This window comes from Danio rerio, chromosome 4, assembly GCF_052040795.2.
Source record: "Danio rerio strain M-AB ecotype USA chromosome 4, GRCz13ab, whole genome shotgun sequence".
Lineage (NCBI taxonomy): Eukaryota > Metazoa > Chordata > Actinopteri > Cypriniformes > Danionidae > Danio > Danio rerio.
The window spans coordinates 56854236-56876220 of NC_141024.2; the positions used below are offsets into that span (position 1 = coordinate 56854236).

A 21985-nucleotide genomic window follows, 5' to 3' on the forward strand; every position below is an offset into this window, starting at 1 on the left:
AGTGGCTTGCTGGTCTAGGAGTATGATTTTCGTTCATGCAATGAGAAATCCCGGATTCAAATTTCGGTTGAGCCCTTACATTTGTCTGCTGTTTTGTAAGGTCTACGGGCTTACACAGAGGCCTTTTTTCTGAGAATGCCAGTTCATCAGCAGATAGTTTTGCCATGTAAAGTGGCTGTTACAGTAGCTAGTTGGTTTAGGGGTATGATTCTCGCTTAGGGTGCCATTGATTTGTTAGAGAAAGTTTTCTGACTATCTGATGGTTCTGACGCCATGTGAAGTTTTATCAATGTAGTGGCTCGTTGGCCTAGGGGTATGATTCTCGCTTTGGTTGAGAGAGGTCCCGAGTTCATATCCCGGACGAGCCCTTGCAGGTATCATGTGTTTTACAGGGCACTATGACTTTCATTAAAATGTCTTTCGAAGAATTCCAGTTTGTCAGCAGATAGTGTCGCCACATAAAACATTCCTTTGCATAGTGGCTTGCTGGTCTAGGCGTATGATTTTCGTTCATGCAATGAGAAATCCCAGATTCAGATTTCGGTTGAGCCCTTACACTTGTCTGCTGTTTTGTAAGGTTGTTGTGGCTTACACAGAGGCCTTTTTTCTGAGAATGCCAGTTTGTCAGCAGATAGTGTTGCCATATAAAGTTGCTGTTTTGCAGTGGCTCGGTGGTCTAGGGGTATGATTCTCACTTAGGGTGCCCTTGATTCGTTAGAGAAAGATTTCTGACCATCTGACGTCTTGTGAAATTATCTCAATTTAGTGGCTCATTGGTCTATGGGTATGATTCTCGCTTCGGTTGCGAGAGGACCCGGGTTCAGTTCCTGGATTAGCCCTTGCAGGTGTACTGTGTTTTACAGGGCATTATGTCTTTCGGAAAAACGTCTTTCAAAGATTTCCAATTTGTCAGCAGATAGTGTCGCCACATAAAATATTTCTTGCATAGTGGCTTGCTGTTCTAGGAGTTTGATTCTCGTTCATGCCATGAGAAATCCTAGGTTCAAATTTCAGTTGAACCCTTACAGTTGTCTTTTGTTTTGTAAGGGCGTTGTGGCTTACACAGAGGCCTTTTTTCTGAGAATGCCGGTTTGTCAGCAGATAGTGTTGCCATGTAAAGTGGCTGTTTTGCAGTTGCTCGTTGGTCTACGGGCATGATTCTCGCTTAAGATGCGAGAGGTCTCGTTTTCAAATCCTGGACGAACCATTGCAGAAGTCCCGGGTCCAAATGAAGCAAAAGCCCTTCTTCAAAGTTTGTTAGATAAGGATTTCTGACCATCTGTTCCTTCTGATGTCTTGTAAAATAATCAAGCTTTTGTGGCTCGTTGGTCTAGGGGTATGATTCTCGCTTAGGGTGCGAGAGGTCCCGGGTTCAAATCCTGGACGAGCCCTTGCAGTTATTCTTTTGTTTTACAGGGCATTATGGCTTTCATAAAAAACGTTTTTCGAAGAATTCCAGTTTGTCAGCAGATAGTGTCGGCACATAAAGCATTCCTTTGCATAGTGGTTTGGTTGTCTAGGACTATGATTCTCGTTCATGCCGTGAGAAATCCCAGATTCAAATTTCGGTTGAGCCCTTACAGTTGTCCGCTGTTTTGTAAGGGCGTTGTGGCTTACACAGAGGCCTTTTTTCTGAGAATGCCAGTTCGTCAGCTGATAGTGTTGCCATATAAAGTTACCGTTTTGCAGTGGCTCGTTGGTCTAGGGGTATGATTCTCGCTTAGGGTGCCCTTGATTCGTTAGAGAAAGTTTTCTGACTATCTGATGCTTCTGACATCATGTGAAATGAATTCAACTTAGTGGCTCGTTGGTCTAGGGGTATGATTCTCGCTTCGGGTGTGACAGGTCCCGGGTTCAAATCCCGGACGAGCCCTTACAGGTGTTATGTGTTTTACAGGGCACTATGTCTTTCATTAAAATGTCTTTCGAAGAAATCCAGTTTGTCAGCAGATAGTGTCGCCACATAAAACATTCCTTTGCATAGTGGCTTGCTGGTCTAGGAGTTTGATTCTCGTTCATGCCATGAGAAATCCTAGGTTCAAATTTCAGTTGAACCCTTACAGTTGTCTTTTGTTTTGTAAGGGCGTTGTGGCTTACACCGAGGCCTTTTTTCTGAGAATGCCGGTTTGTCAGCAGATAGTGTTGCCATGTAAAGTGGCTGTTTTGCAGTTGCTCGTTGGTCTACGGGCATAATTCTCGCATAAGGTGCGAGAGCTCCCGTTTTCAAATCCTGGACGAACCATTGCAGAAGTCCCGGGTCCAAATGAAGCAAAAGCCCTGCTTCAATGTTTGTTAGATAAGGATTTCTGACCATCTGTTGTCTCTGATGTCTTGTGAAATATTCAAACTTTTGTGGCTCGTTGGTCTAGGGGTATGAATCTCGCTTAGGGTGTGAGAGGTCCCGGGTTTAAATCCCAGACAAGTTCTTGCAGTTATTCTGTAGTTTTACAGGGCATTATGGCTTTCATAAAAAACGTTTTTCGAAGAATTCCAGTTTGTCAGCAGATAGTGTCGCCACATAAAATATTTCTTGCATAGTGGCTTGCTGTTCTAGGAGTTTGATTCTCGTTCATGCCATGAGAAATCCTAGGTTCAAATTTCAGTTGAACCCTTACAGTTGTCTTTTGTTTTGTAAGGGCGTTGTGGCTTACACAGAGGCCTTTTTTCTGAGAATGCCGGTTTGTCAGCAGATAGTGTTGCCATGTAAAGTGGCTGTTTTGCAGTTGCTCGTTGGTCTACGGGCTTGATTCTCGCATAAGGTGCTAGTGGTCCCGTTTTCAAATCCTGGACGAACCATTGCAGAAGTCCTGGGTCCAAATGAAGCAAAAGCCCTTCTTCAAAGTTTGTTAGATAAGGATTTCTGACCATCTGTTGCTTCAGATGTCTTGTGAAATATTCAAGCTTTTGTGGCTCGTTGGTCTAGGGGTATGATTCTCGCTTAGGGTGCGAGAGGTCCCGGGTTCAAATCCCGGACGTGCCCTTGCAGTTATTTTGTTGTTTTACAGGGCATTATGGCTTTCATAACAAACATTTTTCGAAGAATTCCAGTTTGTCAGCAGATAGTGTCGGCGCATAAAACATTCCTTTGCATAGTGGTTTGGTTGTCTAAGACTATTATTCTCGTTCATGCCGTGAGAAATCCCAGATTCAAATTTCGGTTGAGCCCTTACAGTTGTCTGCTGTTATGTAAGGGCGTTGTGGCTTACACAGAGGCCTTTTTTCTGAGAATGCCAGTTCGTCAGCTGATAGTGTTGCCATATAAAGTTACTGTTCTGCAGTGGCTTGTTGGTCTAGGGGTATGATTCTCGCTTAGGGTGCCCTTGATTCATTTGACAAAGATTTCTGACAATCTAATGCTTCTGACGCCATGTGAAATTCTCTCAATTTAATGGCTCGTTGGTCTAGGGGTATTATTCTCGCTTCGGGTGTGAGAGGTCCTGGGTTAAATCCCGAACGAGCCCTTGCAGCTGTCATGTGTTTTACAGGGCACTATGACTTTCATTAAAATGTCTTTCGAAGAATTCCAGTTTGTCAGCTGATAGTGTTGCCATATATAGTTACTGTTTTGCAGTGGCACGTTGGTCTAGGGGTATGATTCTTGCTTCGGGTGCGAGAGGTCCTGTGGTCAAACCTTGGATGAGCCGTTGCAGGTGTCCAATGTTTTACAGGGCATTATATCTTTCGTAAAAATGTCTTTCGAAGAATTCCAGTTTGTCAGCAGATAGTATTGCCATGTAAAGTGGCAGTTTTACAGTAGCTCATTGGTCTAGGGGCTTGACTTGGCATAAGGTGCGAGAGGTCCCATTTTCAAATCCTGGACGAGCCATTGTAGAAGTCCTGGGTCCAAATGAAGCAAAAGCCCTGCTTCAATGTTTGTTAGATAAGGATTTCTGACCATTTGTTCCTTCTGATGTCTTGTGAAATAGTCAAGCTTATGTAGCTCGTTGTTCTAGGGGTATGATTCTCGCTTAGAGTGTGAAAAGTCCTGGTTTCAAATCCCAAAGGAGTCCCTACAGTTTCTCTTTTGTTTCGCAGGGCATTATGGCTTTCATAAAAAACGTTTTTCGAAGAATTCCAGTTTGTCAGCAGATAGTGTCGGCACATAAAACATTCCTTTGCATAGTGGCTTGGTTGTCAAGGAGTATGATTCTCGTTCATGCCGTGAGAAATCCCAGATTCAAATTTCGGTTGAGCCCTTACAGTTGTCTGCTGTTTTGTAAGGGCTTTGTGGCTTACATAAAGGCCTTTTTTCTGAGAATGCCGGTTTGTCAGTAGATAGTTTTGCCATATAAAGTGGCTGTTACAGTAGCTAGTTGGTTTGGGGGTATGATTCTCATTTTAAGGTGCGAGAGGTCCGGCTTCAAATCCTGGACAAACCCTTGCAGAAGTCCTAGGTCCAAATGAAGCAAAAGCCCTGCTTTAATGTTTGTTAGATAAGGATTTCTGGTCCATCTGTTGCTTCTAATGTCTTGTGAAAAAATCATGCTTTTGTGGCTCGTTGGTCTAGGCGTATGATTCTCGCTTAGGGTGCCCTTGATTAGATAGAGAAAGATTTCTGACTATCTGATGCTTCTGACGCCATGTGAAATCCTCTTAATTTAGTGGCTCGTTGGTCTATGGGTATGATTCTCGCTTCGGTTGCGAGAAGACCCGGGTTCAATTACTGGATTAGCCCTTGCAGGTGCCCTGAGTTTTACAGGACATTATGTCTTTCATAAAAATGTCTTTCGAAGAATTCCAGTTTGTCAGCAGATAGTGTCGCCACATAAAACATTCCTTTGCATAGTGGCTTGCTGGTCTAGGAGTATGATTTTCGTTCATGCAATGAAAAATCCCAGATTCAAATTTCGGTTGAGCCCTTACACTTGTCTGCTGTTTTGTAAGGTCGTTGTGGCTTACACAGAGGCCTTTTTTCTGAGAATGCCAGTTTGTCAGCAGATAGTGTTGCCATATAAAGTTGCTGTTTTGCAGTGGCTTGTTGGTCTAGGGGTATGATTCTCACTTAGGGTGCCCTTGATTCGTTAGAGAAAGATTTCTGACTATCTGACACCTTGTGAAATTCTCCCAATTTAGTGGCTTGTTGGTCTATGGGTATGATTCTCGCTTCGGTTGCGAATGGTCTCAGGTTCAATTCCTGGACGAGCACTTGCAGGTGTCCTGTGTTTTACAGGGCATTATGTCTTTCGTAAAAACGTCTTTCAAAGAATTCCAATTTGTCAGCAGATAGTGTTGCTACATAAATATTTCTTGCATAGTGGCTTGCTGGTCTAGGAGTATGATTCTCGTTCATGCCATGAGAAATCTAGGTTCAAATTTCAGTTGAACCCTTACAGTTGTCTTTTGTTTTGTAAGGTCGTTGTGGCCTACACAGAGGCCTTTTTTCTGAGAATGCCGGTTGGTCAGCAGATAGTGTTGCCATCTAAAGTTGCTGTTTTGCAGTGGCTCGTTGGTATAGGGGCATGATTCTTGCTTGGGGTGCGAGAGGTCCTGTGTTCATATTCCAGACGAGCCGTTGCAGTTGTCTAGTGTTTTACAGGGCATTATGTCTTTCGTAAAAATGTCTTTTGAAGAATTCCAGTTTGTCAGCAGATAGTATTGCCATGTAAAGTGGCTGTTTTGCAGTAGCTTGTTGGTCTACGCGCTTGATTCTCGCATAAGGTGCGAGAGGTCCTGTTTTCAAATCCTGGACGAACCATTGTAGAAGTCCTGGGTCCAAATGAAGCAAAAGCCCTGCTTCAATGTTTGTTAGATAAGGATTTCTGACCATATGTTGCTTCTGAAGTCTTGTGAAATATTCAAGCTTTTGTGGTTTGTTGGTGTAGGAGTATGAATCTCGCTTAGGGTGCCCTTGATTCCGTTTAGAGAAAGATTTCTGACTATTTGATGCTTCTGACGCCATGTGAAATTCTAGCACTTTAGTGGCTCAATGGTCTAGGGGTGTGATTCTCGCTTCGGGTGTGAGAGGTCCCAGGTTCAAATACCGGATGAGACCTTGCAGGTGTCCTGCGTTTTACAGCACATTATGTCTTTCATAAAAATGTCTTTCGAAGAATTCCAGTTTGCCAGCATATAGTGTCGCCACAAAACATTACTTTGCATAGTGGCTTGCTTGTCTAGGAGTATGATTCTCGTTCATTCCGTGAGAAATAACAGGTTAAAATTTCGGTTGAGCCATTCAGCATATAGTGTTGCCCTGTAAAGTTGCTGTCTGAGAGAACTATGCTTTTAAGCCAGGGGTCACCAAACTTGTTCCTGGAGGTCTTAAAATGACAACCAAAGAGGTTGTTTACAGTTTTTTCCAGTTGTTTACACACATTTTCTGAAAGCATGTCTCATATTGTCAGAACTCTACACACAAATCACAAAACACACACACATTGGGCAAAACTCTTCAACTCTTCTGCAAAATGAAATTATAAGTTCAAAACAATGTGATTTCTTCTCAAAAAGGTATTTTGTTTTCAAATGACACACACAAGCCATCACATTAATAGATATTCATAAGATCAGTTGAACACTACTGTGCTTAATGTAAAACACTATGACCACTTCTTCTCTATTCATTATAATGACTTTCTGTAAGCCTTCTTCTGTTCAGTGTTACACTTACTACAGACAGTACATAGACCTACAGAAGTGCATTGTAAAATTTTTCGAAAATTGTTTTAATACAAAACAAACAAATACCAAATATATTTTACTGTATTTTCCTCACAAAAACAGCGTACACAGTGTTCATCCCAACCAACACAAAGTTGCAGAAAATGTGGTCTACATATACCATCAACAGAAGTATTTACTAAATACAGTTACAGTAAAAAAATAAATAAATAAAAAAACAGCTATACTGCATTCTCTTTTCTGTATTGGTGTGGCCAAGCAGTGGGGCAAATGTCACCTTGCATGGCAAATCCAGCCACGAAAAGCATCAACTGCTATAGCTTGGAGAAGGGGTATACATGTGTTTGGATTTCGGTCATACACTTTTCATCTCCAGGCAGGAAAAAAATCCTCAATAGGTTTGAGGAATGGAGAATATGGAGGGGGAGATAAACAACTTAAAAACATGGGTGTGCAGTCAACTAGTTGTGAATCAGATGAGCTCTTAAATGTAACTCATTTTGTCGCACTATCCATTATGCCTCAAAGCTATACAGTTTTATAATTAATTTCGTTAATCTCTATAAAAAAAGCACACGCACCACCTGAACTAAGGCGCTACTGGGATTTGAGCCCAGGATCTCCTGTTTACAAGGCATTTTGACCAGCTAAGATACAGCGCCACAAAAATTAATTGTAAGAGACATTTGCCCGATAACAAAAATCGAAAAAGAAATAAATACACAACAAAAACCAGCATGTCAGGATGCAGAAAATGCTGACAAGACGGACGTGGTCTTTTAGAGTCTGGATGATCATGTCTCAAACCTGACCGGTAACCTGACCTCTGTTCAAGATCAAAGCAAAAAATGCATTATTTTATTTTTATTTAATCTACCCTTAATCATGTGTTAATTGTTTTTTGGAATATCCAGTTTCATTACATCCAAACCATCTGTCAGCTCGGAAAATGGAAATCATTTAATCTAAGATAATGGATAGCGCATTGGACTTCTTGGCTGTGAACTGAGTCATTTAAAGGTTTTGAGTTCAAGTCCCACCAGCGTTGCAAGCTTTGCCCTTTTTCTTCACTGACTTAGGAGTGGTGCATTTCCAACATTTTTGACATCTGTCCATCCTGTTCTGCTTTTTAATTTCATTGCGCAGTGCAGGCTCAGATACTAGGGGTACTCTACAATGAAGCCGATGACTTAATTGAGCTGTTTTAAATAAGGGAGATTAGAAAACGGTGTAGGGCCAAGTAAGCTTAAGGATTGACTCAAAGGCAACCTGTGGTTTTGGGCAAAAGTGTCTACCACCTATTGTTGAGATCACGCCTTTTGGAATCGTCGTACAAGAGCCTCTTTATGCATGTGCAAAGTAACTAAGTAGAAAGCATAGTAAATTTTGCTTTTCCCCCACTGTCTTAGATGAAACTGCGTTTGGAAGTATCGTATCCAGAGGTTTTTTCTTTTAGTGTTAAGACTAAGTTGGCCAGAGCACCTGTCTTAGGAACAGCAGGTCCTAGGTTCAAATCCAAATTGCACCTTTCCCTCAGATTTCCATTTTCCAAGCTGAATCTGGGTTTGGATGTAATGAAACTGGAGATTCCAAAAAACACCTGACACATGATTAAGGGTAGATTAAATAAAAATAAATTAATGCATTTTTTGCTTTGATCTTGAAAAGAGGCCAGGTTACTGGTCAGGTTTGAGACATAATCATCCGGACTCTAAAAGACCACGTCCATCTTGTCGGCATTTTCTGCATCCTGACATGCTGGTTTTTGTTGTGTATTGGTTTGTTCTTCTTCGTTTTTTGTTATCGGGCAAATGTCTCTTACGGTCATTCATTGTGGTGCTGTGGCTTAGCTGGTCGAAGCGCTTCTCTTGTAAACAGGAGATCCTGGGCTTGAATGATCCTGGGCTAAATTGATCCAGGGCTAAATTGATCCAGGTGGTGAATGCGCTAGTTTTATAGAGCTTACCGGAATGAATTATAAAATTGTATAGCTTTGAGGCCTAATGAATAGTGCGACAAATAGACTTAAACAACCTCTTTGATTGCCATTTTAGACTTGCTGTCTTTTTTTAGTCTCTGTGTGCAAAACCGTCTTGCCTTCTTTTCAGCTTTGGTGCTGTGGCTTAGTTGGTCAAAGCGCCTGTCTCGTAAACAGGAGATCCTGGGTTCAAGTCCCAGCAGTGCCTAATGTACATGTGCCAGCGTTGCTTTTTCTTAAGAGTTACGAGTGTTTACGCAGCGGGATGTTTAGCAGTCGGTTTCTAAACAAAACTCAAATCCTTAAGAACGCTACACGTTTAAGAGGACTTTGGACGATGGCTTTATATAGCATAATGTGGTAATGCCTAACCAATTGGACTTTAATATTTCAAGTCCAGACATTCACACATGCAGCGCTACCATTGTTAGTTTTTTTTTTCTTTTTTCGATTAAACAATTAGCCCTTGTCAACACGTTTGACCCTGTGGCTTAGTTGGTCAAAGCGCCTGTCTAATAAACAGGAGATCCTGAGTTCAAATCCCAGCAGTACTTTGTCTGCAGTTGGCTGTTCTTTCATGGGCCAGAGAGTCCCAAAAAGTGCTTTTTGGTGCAGTCTCTGTGGTGCAATGGATAGCGCATTGGACCTCTAGGCTGTGAGCTGAGCCATTCAAAGGTTGTAGGTTCGAGTCCCACAAGAGTGTCAAGCTTTGACCCTTTTCTTCACTGACTTAAGGTGTGGTGCGTTTCTAACATTTTAGGCATCTGTCCATCCCGTTTTGCTTCTTTCTTTCATTGCGCAGTGCAGGCTCAGATACTAGGGGTACTCTACAATGAAGCCGATGACTTAATTGAGCTGTTTTAAATAGAGAAGATTATAAAACGGTGCAAGGCCGAGTGGACTTAAGGAATGACTCGAAGGCAACCTGTGGTTTAGGGCAAAAGTGACCGCCACCTATTGTTAAGATCACACCTTTTGGATTTGTCATACAAGAGCCTCTTTATGCATGTGCAAAGTAACTGAGTTGAAAGCATAGTAAATTTTGCTTCCCCCCACTGTCTTAGATGAAACTGCGTTTGGAAGTATCGTATCCACAGTTTTTTTCTTTTAGTGTTAAGACTAACGGCTGTTTCAAACCGCAAGCGCCAGCAGCGCGTGTTTTTTCGGCGTCCATGTTAACAGATTAGAGCTTTCATACTGCACGCAACAGCAGCGCGTCAGAGCGAGGCGTGAGCGTCGCTGAAGCAGCAGTGCAGCGATAGTTTTGGCGCCGGGTCTATTTTTGACGCGCTGCTCACGCTCAATTAAAGTGACAGTGCATTGATAATGACCAAAACACAATGAATGACAGTAAAAAAGTAGCAATTGTACCCAATAAATGCCTTAATAATGTCAACTGATTTATATATAGTCAGTTGTAACCCAGGTTACTAGTGGGTAGTACACAGCAATAGAGCAAATAGAAACACCCTTATAAATATAAAAAAAAAACATTGGCAGAATACTCGATTAAATAATATATATTAAAATTATTTCTTTATATAAATAATTCATAATCGAGTATTAAACAGCATTCAAGGGAATAGTGCTTTAGAATAACATCATCGTGCCTTACACTATAGCAGATCAGATTTACAAACAATAACAAATCTCTCTTGTCTGTCAGCTTGTGATTACCGTTGCTATGGTGATTCAGTGTTCGCAAGGGAATGCAGAGATGTAAGTTTTTAAATTAATAACAGTAGAAAACTATTAGATATATATCAAGGCCTCAAGGCTCTGTTCTTGGGCCACTTCTCTTCTCAGTCTACACATCATCTATAGGACCAGTCATCCAGAGACATGGATTCTCCTACCACTGCTATGCTGATGATACCCAGCTATACCTCTCTTTTCATCCTGATGATACCTCGGTTCCAGCTCGCATCTCAGCCTGCCTGTTGGATATTTCACACTGGATGAAAGATCATCATCTTCAGCTGAACCTCGCAAAAACGGAAATTCTTGTAGTTTCTGCTAACCCGACTCTACACCATAATTTTTCAATCCAGATGGATGGGGCAACCATTACTGCATCCAAAATGGTGAAAAGCCTTGGAGTAACGATTGATGACCAACTAAACTTCTCTGAACACATTTCTAGAACTGCTCGATCGTGCAGATTCGCACTCTATAACATCAGAAAGATCCGACCCTTCTTTTCTGAACATGCAGCTCAACTCCTTGTTCAAGCTCTTGTTCTCTCCAAACTGGATTACTGCAACTCTCTACTAGCTGGGCTTCCAGCTAACTCTATCAAGCCTCTTCAACTGCTCCAGAATGCAGCAGCACGAGTGGTCTTCAATGAACCGAAACGAGCACATGTCACTGCGCTGCTAGTCCGTTTGCACTGGCTGCCAGTTGCTGCTCGCATCAAATTCAAAGCTCTGATGTTTGCCTACAAAGTGACTTCTGGCCTTGCTCCTTCTTATCTGCTCTCACTTCTGCAGATCTATGTGCCCTCCAGAAACTTGCGTTCTGTGAACGAACGCCGCCTCGTGGTTCCATCCCAAAGAGGGAAGAAATCACTTTCGCGAATGCTCACGTTCAATCTGCCCAGTTGGTGGAATGAACTCCCTAACTGCATAAGAACAGCAGAGTCACTCGCTACTTTCAGGAAACGACTAAAAATTCAACTATTTAGTCTCCACTTCACTTCCTAATCTGCAATTGCCTCTCTGAATATCACACTAACTGTACCCACAAAAAAAAAAATACTAATACTAATACTACTAATACTTCCCTTCTTAGACTTTACAGACCTGAAACTTGCCTACAGCACTTATTCATTGTTGCTCTTATTTGTGTAAATTGCTTCCTTGTCCTCATTTGTAAGTCGCTTTGGATAAAAGCGTCTGCTAAATGACTAAATGTAAATGTAAATATATATTTTAATGTTTTAAATGTGTATTAACTGTGAAAACTGACCATTAATAAGATGCTGAAATGATTTCTATCATATATCTTTAACCCTTAAAGACCGAGACAGCCGCCCGCGGCTAAAAATAAGTATTGCTCTTAAATGTTTAATAACTTTTGATCCGCTGATCCGATCCATACAATTCAAAGATTGGCATAAAGAAGAGAATCTCAGCTTTCCATCGCTGTATCACATAACATTCACGGACTTTCAGAGGCTCCGGAATCAGTGTGGTTACGTCATCAAATTTTGACAACGCTGATTTGACAAAGGAACGCTCGTCACTTGTCTCTCCGGACAAACCAGACATGATATATGGATGCATTGTCCCTCCTCCATGCCCAGATTGGTTCAAACTCGCTCTATCTCAACCAATAAGCATAGGTTTCGCTTTGTGAACCAACAATCAGCTATTTGAACAACACGGAATGAGAGATAGGCTGCACATTTACGCGCGGCTAAATAAAACGCTAAAAAAAGGTTTTGCATGAAATAATTCTCATACTAAGTACTTTTGCATGCACAACAGCACAAACACATGACAAAACAGTGACACAGCAAAGACGAAGTGCTGCTCTTGTTGTTTTCAAAGGACGCAAATAAAGGTGCAGCTGTTTATCTGCATTGCACGCGAACCATATACATATCCGCAGACAACCATATCCATGCTGGCACATAAAACCTAAGGATGGTCCATATTGAATCTAGTTTAGTTATGTAACTATTTATAGTATAGTAAATATTTATATCTATTTTTACTGAGGATTTGCACCATGTTTATTTGGACTTTGACGCATTATTTATTATTTTCTTATTTTATATTTGTTTATTATAAGTGGTGTTGTTTATGGTAACTAAAAATATATTATTTGGAAAAAAAGTCAAATTTGCTTCAGTGTTCTGTTATTTTGTAACATTTTTTTTCTGTTTAGTTCATTCCCAGAACTTTTGGGCAAATACATTGTCAGTAAATAAATGCATTTTTTTCCCCCCATTGAAAAACGCCTTGAAATAACATTGAAATAAATTGCTATAACTTGCTCAGGGAATGGTGGATGTAGACAAAATTTATTGTGGAAGTATAAAACATCATAATATGTATTTCTAAAGAAAGAAAAACAAACTTCATAAGGTTTTGTTTATAATAACTAGAAAATGCCACTTTTTAAAAAAATCGTTTCTGGAAAATTCTGTAATATTTTCTGTCTGTTCATATGTTTTTGGACCAAAAAAAGTTTTAGACTGGACCTTTAAATGATACAGATTGAAACTTCAGGTTCTCCTGTTTAAAATAATATATGACACTTGAGTCTGACTGCTAAAATAAAAATAAAACTGCTTTAAAAAAATAATAATAATATAGGCCCATTAGGTGCCCTCAAAATACCTCTAGGTCTTTAAGGGTTAATGAAGGATTGAGAGAAAAAAAAACAAGATTTGTATCTGTGAGTGAAATCTGCACACGAGTGCCCCCTGTTTTCCTGGCTTTTCGCTTTGATTTTGAATGGTTTTCTTGGTGAGTTCGTGTTTTTTTAAATTGTTTTCATTATAACATGATTTAAACTAGTGTCAAAAATGTGTTTCATTAATTAACCATTTGTTTGGTCTAGTAAAAACACAGTATTATACACAGTATTATACAAGTGATTGTGTAAAGTTTAAGTGAGAGAGTTTAAGTAAAATGCTGTCATTTGTAAAAAGAAAATGCCAAATAGGAGAAAGAAATAGGAAAAACACAGAAATTCAGCAGAGAGAAGCATATACATGGTCATTTATTGTTGCTGTTTATTTACAAATGTGTTAAGCTGAGATAATGCATACACTGTAAAATGCTAATGGTTTTTTTCTCCCCTTTGTTTGTTTGCTTGTGCATCTTCTTCTGGTTTTTCATTGGTGAGATGTTCTATTAAAGTCAGTTGCTGAATGTGATCTGCTCTGCATTCAAATTAATTGAAGTGTGAACTTTGGTAACGCTTTCTTTTACAACCCGCAAAGTACCGCGTAAGTACAGTGAAATTACAGTGTACATTTCTGTACGTACTGTGTAAGTATAATGAACGTATGTGTAGGTATGAGGGAACAAACCGTAATGCTTGGGTAAAAAGGGGGTAACAACCAGATGTTCATCACGAAAATGACCGCGTAAGTACAGTGAAATAACGGTGTACTTTTCTGTACCTATAGTGTAAGTATAAATAACGTTTACGTAAGTATAAGGGAACAAACTGTAATGCTCGGGTAATAAGGGGATAACAACCAGATATTTAGCATAAAAGGTACCGCGTAAGTACAGTGAAATAACGTTGTACTTTTCTTTAAATTGCAAAAGAACAAACCATAATGTTTGCGTAAAAGGGGAGTAACAATAAGATATCCATCACGCAAAGAAGTATATTAAGTTTACGATGTACATTTCTTCAAGTATTGTATACATATAAAGAATTATGCAAGGATGGTGACAACCTATTGCTATCTGCAAATGTACTGTATATGCACCTGCGTGAGTACATTAGTACTCTTATTCAGTGCTTGGGTTTTATATGGGGTGTTTAATGAATAAAAGGTTTACAACCTGTGAAATTATGAACCCTTATTGTATACTGTATGTATTTTAAATCTGCAATTCAATATAAAATATATTTCCATACAATACTTACCTTATGTTTACTCGTCGATCTCACCAAAGCCATCAATGTCTCCATAACTCACTATCAACAAATAACTTTGCATGACATAGGCCTACCGTCAGGGTTCAATGCAGATTAAAACAGGCTTGCATCTTTACTGCTGTTGCACAGGGGGGCTAACTGTTGCATTTCAGTAAATGTATAGCTGATGCTTTATAGAAAAATCTAGTAATTTGGTCTTCAATCAATAAAAACTGCTGCTGTAGTTTACTCTGTTCTTAGTGTTCAAGTATACACTAGTGTGTTAAAGTTCAGCTTCTTCCCTCTTTGTTCCCTGTAGTTAAAGGGTAAATACAGTATTTGTTCCCTCCTTGTTCCCTGTACTTACAGGGTAAATACCACATTTGAGGGTTGTAAATTAAAGTGAAGCTTTGTTCCTCCCTTGTTACCTGTACTTACAGGGTAAATACCACATTTGAGGGTTGTAAATTAAAGTGAAGCTTTGTTCCTCTCTTGTTACCTCCTTGTTCCCTGTACTTACAGGGTAAATACCACATTTGAGGGTTGTAAATTAAAGTGAAGCTTTGTTCCTCTCTTGTTTCCTTCTTGTTACCTGTACTTACAGGGTAAATACCACATTTGAGGGTTGTAAATTAAAGTGAAGCTTTGTTCCTCTCTTGTTACCTGTAGTTAAAGGGTAAATACAACATTTGTTCCCCCCTTGTTCCCTTTAGTTTACAATGTAAAATCTTAAAGGCAGTGAAATAAATATACAAACACACAATATATTTCTTCTTTACTTTGTAACCTTTATTTTAATAAATAAGCATTTTAAAAGACTTCATATTAATCAAACATTGTCTTGTCTATCATTGCCTATACTCATTCATTTTCTCTTCGGCTTTGTCCTTTTGTTAATCTGGGGTCGCCACAGTGGAATAAACCACCATCTTATCCAGCATATGTTTTACGCAGTGGATGCCCTTCCAGCTGCAACCCATCTCTGGGAAACATCCATACACACTCACTCACACGCATTCACTACGGACAATTTAGTCTACCCAATTCACCTGTACCGCATGTCTTTGGACTGTGAGGGAAACCGGAGCACCCGGAGGAAACCCACGCGAACGCAGGGAGAACTCCATGCGGAAACCTTCTTGATGTGAGGAAACAGCACTACCTACTGTGCCACCGTGTTGCCACCCAGCTGCAACCCATCTCTGGGAAACATCCATACATACTCATTCACACACATACACTACGGACAATTTTACCTTACCCAATGTCACCACATATTTTTGGACTTGTGGGAGCACCCGGAGGAAACCCACGCTAACATGGGGAGAACATGCAAACTCCACACAGAAATGCCAACTGACCCAGCCGAGGCTCGAACCAGCGACCTTCTTGCTGTGAGGCGATTGTGCTACCCACTGCGCCTGCCTATACTCAAACAGCAAAATAACACATTATTTCCTTCCCCCTTTTTTTCTGGCATCTCTTGCTTGGCTTCCTCTTCTGCTCTTCTCAGCTTCCACTGAGGACTCTGATGGTGAGTGGCTGATGAAATCCCATGGGTCTTGCTGCTCTGCATTTATATAAAATATATAAACAGACAGAAAGGCTTTTAGTAAGCTATAGACATGTTTATTTTCCTGTTTAATGTGTGTGTAGTGGTTGTCCAACAATTTCACACACTAAACATTTACAGATACCATACAGACACTATACATTACTATCAAACAAAAGTACTATCATCAGATCATATGGGAGATTGTGATCATTTATAGTGATAATAATTAAAGCGCAGAGGGGAAAAGGCTTAAATATATGTGCAGGCAGTATAGACTTTGAAGTAAAGATTATTTGCAGTTCAGTGTACATATTTAAATTCTGTGTCATTCATTAAATGGTAAGTAAATGTAACGTTTGGGTTAACTACCCCTAAGGTTAGTTTTTGATTAAAGTACATGTCTTAACCCATCATTAGTCCTAAATAAAGTGAAAGATAACATAATATGGTTGATGTACTGTTATGGTCCCTTTTTACATTTCAGCACAGTGAATGGGAAAGTACAACACATTTTTTTACAATCTTCTTTGCTCAAATAAAATGAAAACTTTACGATGGTGTTGTCTCGACAATTAGAAAAATAAAAATATAGTGTGAAACTGATAACGCCAGCAAGAAGAGAGAATAACTTCTAATTTACTCATGACCATAGACACTGTTTGAAACACCTCGCACATGTAATCATATTATATAATGCATACGTAGATACAAATAAATGTTATTTTATAAAAAAAATCATATAAAAAACTCAAGGATTTTAGATCCTGATGATCGTTAAACGCGTCATAACAGTGTTGTGAAAAGGGTGTAATTGTTAAAAATAGGTACAAACATCAGATATAAACAAAAACCTAAACAAACACTTCTATGTACATAACGTCATAAAAATACTTGTTTTATTTACCTCGCGCTGCCGTCCTTGTACTGCCGTGAACAGGAAATTCTGGGAATGGAGGACGGAGAGTTGAATCGATTCGTCTTCAACAAACCGATCAGTGTGACATCAAAACATCGCGAGAACAACAGACAGCTCCGTGTGCATTTGAATCCATCTCGCGATATTGTATCACTTCAGGTACGCGCCTACTGATTCGTTGATTCAAACGAGTTGTGAATCAAGAAGCCTCTAAAGATCCGAATCAAACTGCAGCAGCACGCCACGAGGTTTTGCTCAGACTTTTGGGACGTTTGGAATTGCTCCGTTTGGAATTGCTCCGTCACCATGTAACACATGTGAGTAAATAGTTGTCAGTAAATAAGGCTATTGTTATGATTAGAAATTGTGCATTAACCAGATTATTTTTTTTTTGTTTCATTTGTTTTTAGCGTAACATTAACGTTAGTTCATGGCCGAATCTAAACGGCCAGCAGGGAATATTTACCAATGTTTACTGTCGTTTACTTTGCACATCTTAGAAATGTTGCCAAAGTTCCTATGGATTTAGTTTCTTCATGTCATTCCAGAAAGACTGGATGATGAGCAGGTCAGATCTCTGTGGCTGTTGTCATACTGACTGTGCAGACGATTTTCTCCCTTTATACGTTAATTACAGCAAAGTTGATGACAAAATTAATGTTTGGAAATGTAAATTGATATTTTCTGTAGCATGCCAGTTTGATATATCAATACCCCCCCCCCCCCCACCCAATTACTAGTAACGTTTGCCTAGGACTTTAGCACAGTAGCCTACTATTTAAGCCTTTTCCCCTCTGCGCTTTAATTATTATCACTATAAATGATCACAATCTCCCATATGATCTGATGATAGTACTTTTGTTTGATAGTAATGTATAGTGTCTGTATGATATCTGTAAATGTTTAGTGTGTGAAATTGTTGGACAACCACTACACACACATTAAACAGGAAAATAAACATGTCTATAGCTTACTAAAAGCCTTTCTGTCTGTTCATATATTTTATATAAATGCAGAGCAGCAAGACCCATGGGATTTCATCAGCCACACACCATCAGAGTCCTCAGTGGAAGCTGAGAAGAGCAGAAGAGGAAGCCAAGCAAGAGATGCCAGAAAAAAAGGGGGAAGGAAATAATGTGTTATTTTGCTGTTTGAGTATAGACAGGTGCAGTGGGTAGCACAATCGCCTCACAGCAAGAAGGTCGCTGGTTCGAGCCTCGGCTGGGTCAGTTGGCATTTCTGTGTGGAGTTTGCATGTTCTCCCCATGTTAGCGTGGGTTTCATCCGGGTGCTCCCACAAGTCCAATAATATGTGGTGACATTGGGTAAGCTAAAATTGTCCGTAGTGTATGTGTGTAAATGAGTGTGTATGGATGTTTCCCAGTAATGGGTTGCAGCTGGGTGGCAACACAGTAGCACAGTAGGTAGTGCTGTTTCCTCACAGCAAGAAGGTTGTTGGTTTGAGTCCCGGCTGGGTCAGTTGGCGTTTCTGCGTGGAGTTCTTCCTGCGTTCGCGTGGGTTTCCTCCGGGTGCTCCGGTTTCTCTCACAGTCCAAAGACATACGGTACAGGTGAATTGGGTAGACTAAATTGTCCTTAGTGTATGCGTGTGAATGGGTGTGTATGGATGTTTCCCAGAGATGGGTTGCAGCTGGAAGGGCATCCACTGCGTAAAACATATGCTGGATAAGTTGGTGGTTCATTCCACTGTGGCGACCCCAGATTAACAAAAGGACAAAGCCGAAGAGAAAATGAATGAGTATAGGCAATGATAGACAAGACAATGTTTGATTAAGATGAAGTGTTTTAAAATGCTTATTTATTAAAATAAAGGTTACAAAGTAAAGAAGAAATATATTGTGTGTTTGTATATTTATTTTACTGCCTTCAAGATTTTACATTGTAAACTAAAGGGAACAAAGAGGGAACAAATGTTGTATTTACCCTTTAACTACAGGTAACAAGGGAGGAACAATGCTTCACTTTAATTTACAACCCTCAAATGTGGTATTTACCCTGTAAATACAGGTAACAAGGGAGGAACAGTGCTTCACTTTAATTTACAACCCTCAAATGTGGTATTTACCCTGTAAGTACAGGTAACAAGGGAGGAACAGTGCTTCACTTTAATTTACAACCCTCAAATGTGGTATTTACCCTGTAAGTACAGGGAACAAGGAGGGAACAAATACTGTATTCACCCTTTAACTACAGGGAACAAAGAGGGAAGAAGCTGAACTTTAACACACTAGTGTATACTTGAACACTAAGAACAGAGTAAACTACAGCAACAGTTTTTATTGATTGAAGACCAAATTACTAGATTTTTCTATAAAACGTCAGCTATACATTTACTGAAATGCAACAGTTAGCCCCCCTGTGCAAACAGCAGTAAAGATGCGATCCTGTTTTAATCTACATTGAATCCTGACGGTAGGCCTATGTCATGCAAAGTTATTTGTTGATAGTGAGTTATGGAGACATTGATGGCTTTGCTGAGATCGACGAGTAAACATAAGGTAAGTAGTGTATGGAAATATATTTTATATTGAATTGCAGATTTAAAATACATACAGTATACAATAAGGGTTCATAATTTCACAGGCTGTAAACCTTTTATTCATTAAACATAAAACCCAAGCACTGAATAAGAGTACTAATGTACTCACGCAGGTGCATGTACAGTACATTTGCAGATAGCAATAGGTTGTCACCATCCTTGCATAATTCTTCATATGTACACAATACTTGAAGAAAAGTACATTGTAAACGTAATATACTTACGCGGTTCTTTGCGTGATGAATATCTTATTGTTACTCCCCAATTACGCAAACATTATGGTTTGTTCTTTTGCAATTTAAAGAAAAGTACACTGTTATTTCACTGTACTTACGCGGTACTTTTCATGCTGAATATCTGGTTGTTACCCCCTTATTACCCAAACATTACAGTTTGTTCCCTTATACCTAAGTAAACGTTATTTATACTTACACTATACGTACAGAAAAGTACACAGTTATTTCACTGTACTTCCGCGGTAATTTTCGTGATGAACATCTGGTTGTTACCCCCTTTTTACCCAAGCATTACGGTTTGTTCCCTTATACCTACACATACGTTCATTATACTTACACAGTACGTACAGAAAAGTACACTGTAATTTCACTGTACTTACGCGGTACTTTGCGGGTTGTAAAAGAAAGCGTTACCTAAATGAGTACACCTCATACAAATCTCTCTGCTATATTATTATTATTTTCTATAGGATGCTGTTCAATAATATTCAATAAGTGTGTTTATATGATAGATTAGTCAGTACCAAAGGCAAAACTGAACTAACTGAACAAAATAACTGAAGATCACAGTGAAGAGAAACAGCACACACAAATGAATAATGTTTAACCAGAGGAAAAATCAAGAAAACCATTAAACAGCATTACATTCAGTTCAAATGTTGTAGTTTGTCATTTATTTATTGTTTGCAACACATAATTTGAATGTACATGTGTTATCTCTCTATTTATGAAGGTGTTTTCAAACTCTTATTTTAATCAATATATCTGTTTGTCTACACTTACTATTACAGTACAGATGTTAAATACTATTTTTGTTTGGTCATTTCTAAAAATTCAGGATAAATATCAATAAAAATATGAATAATTTTTCTCAGAAACTGGAAGATGGGTTTGTCGTGTCTTGGTTGTGAGAAATTATTGATTATTATCAGTAAAATCAAACTTAGCAGCTCTTATTTATTTATTTGTTCTTTTTATTATATGTTTAAAGGGAAATAACATTAGGGAATACATAGTTATACACAAATCATTATAAAAGGGAATGTTAAATTAAATACAGATAACTTAATCATCTGAATAGATCTTTACAGTAACTCTGTATTGAAATCAGGGAATGATTAAAACCTTTAGATCGGTGTAAAAGAGTTGACAGATTCAGGATCAGTTAGCACATTGTGTTTAGTGAATGTGATGTTTTCCAAACAGTGTAAGAGTTTTAGTTCACAATCCATAAACAAGATTATCTCAATCAGTTATAATGATCAATTTACAGAACACTGAAATATAATAATGAGATCATGAGGAACCAGAATAGTTTAGTGCAATCACAACTGAAACAGTCATTTAATAATAATGTCTGACTCATTTTACTAATCTAACACATAAATCATTACATGGTTAATATATATCTGTAATATTTTAACATGGCTTTCCTTCACTTTATTAAGAGGTGGTTTCCTGGACCAAGATTAAGCGTAGTCCTAGACTGAAATGGCCATTTAGATCAGACTAACAGAAATGTGCTTTCTCTGTCACGGTTTTAAAAAGTCTAAGACTCAGTCTAGTCCAGAACTGAATAGGCTGATTTCCTGCAGGAACACTAGAGCAACTTCAGGACTAAACTGAGGCTTAAATTAAATCCATCAGGAGGCAGGTTTAACTTCAGATTCATTTCATTTGGAGGACACATGGATTACCTGGACTCTGTCAATGATGATCAGCGCTTTACACCAGCCAGGCAAGTTCTTGCAGACAGAAGTGACCCAGTGCAAGGTTTTGATGAATTAAGGGTTCGAGATGCATAAAGTAAACCATTTGTGAATTAACAGTACATCACGTAAACCACCCTGATGCTGGAACCCAGGCTAACTACAAGGTACTGTTCAATGAATATGGAAATGCCCCAGGAGTCATCGGTTGCATAGAGGGAACCCATATTCCCTTTAAGCGTCCCTCTACTCCAGATGCAGAGGAATACAGGAACCAAAAGAACTGGGTTTCCATCAATGTTCAAGGTGTATGAACTCCCCAAGTCAGAGTTTTCAAACATTGCTGCACGGTGGAAAGGTGCAACTCATGATCCTCCTCAGCTCATCTCTGTATACTCAGTTTGACAGAAGAGATCATAATGGAGTTTTGCTTGGTGACAGTGGGCATGCTCAAAAGGATTTCAGCTACAACCAGGCTCATATGCGCACAAGGGCTTTAGTCCAGCGCATGTTTGGTGTTTGGAAGAGTCGTTTTCAGTGCCTTAGGAAAACACTCAGATTCAAAGCAAGTAGATACTGCACTGCTGCAGAGACTGGGATCTTCTGCTGATGGTCCAGTCTCTGAGGTGGCAGTAGAGTCTGAATCAAATACATTGACTCTGGCTGAAATTGTTGCAGGGCCTTCTGTTGTACCTGCTTCAGTTAATTCTGAGATAGATTACATGAATGGTCACATTGTTACAACAGTATTGACAGAAAATATAGCAGTCACTGGAAAAAGCAACGAGGCTGGAAATGAAGCG

The 21985-nt window shown here is 39.4% G+C and overlaps 3 protein-coding genes, 1 long non-coding RNA gene and 2 other non-coding genes across 6 annotated transcripts in view; 4 read left to right on the forward strand and 2 right to left on the reverse strand.

Moving 5' to 3' along the window:
* The window catches only part of LOC796311 (zinc finger MYM-type protein 1), an 854498-nt gene that overhangs the window by 761667 nt on the left and 70846 nt on the right, over window positions 1-21985 (forward strand). The gene's annotated exons all lie outside the window — the stretch shown is intronic.
* The window catches only part of LOC148682203 (uncharacterized), a 429467-nt gene that overhangs the window by 361822 nt on the left and 45660 nt on the right, over window positions 1-21985 (reverse strand). The window lies entirely within an intron of this gene.
* The window catches only part of zgc:113135, a 1020739-nt gene that overhangs the window by 303203 nt on the left and 695551 nt on the right, over window positions 1-21985 (forward strand). The window lies entirely within an intron of this gene.
* The window catches only part of LOC101886882 (gastrula zinc finger protein XlCGF57.1-like), a 513813-nt gene that overhangs the window by 106297 nt on the left and 385531 nt on the right, over window positions 1-21985 (reverse strand). The window lies entirely within an intron of this gene.
* Window positions 1802-1873, forward strand: trnap-cgg (transfer RNA proline (anticodon CGG)). Its single transcript has one exon. It is a non-coding gene; the product is annotated as a tRNA-Pro (tRNA).
* On the forward strand, window positions 8734-8807 carry trnat-cgu (transfer RNA threonine (anticodon CGU)). Its single transcript has one exon. It is a non-coding gene; the product is annotated as a tRNA-Thr (tRNA).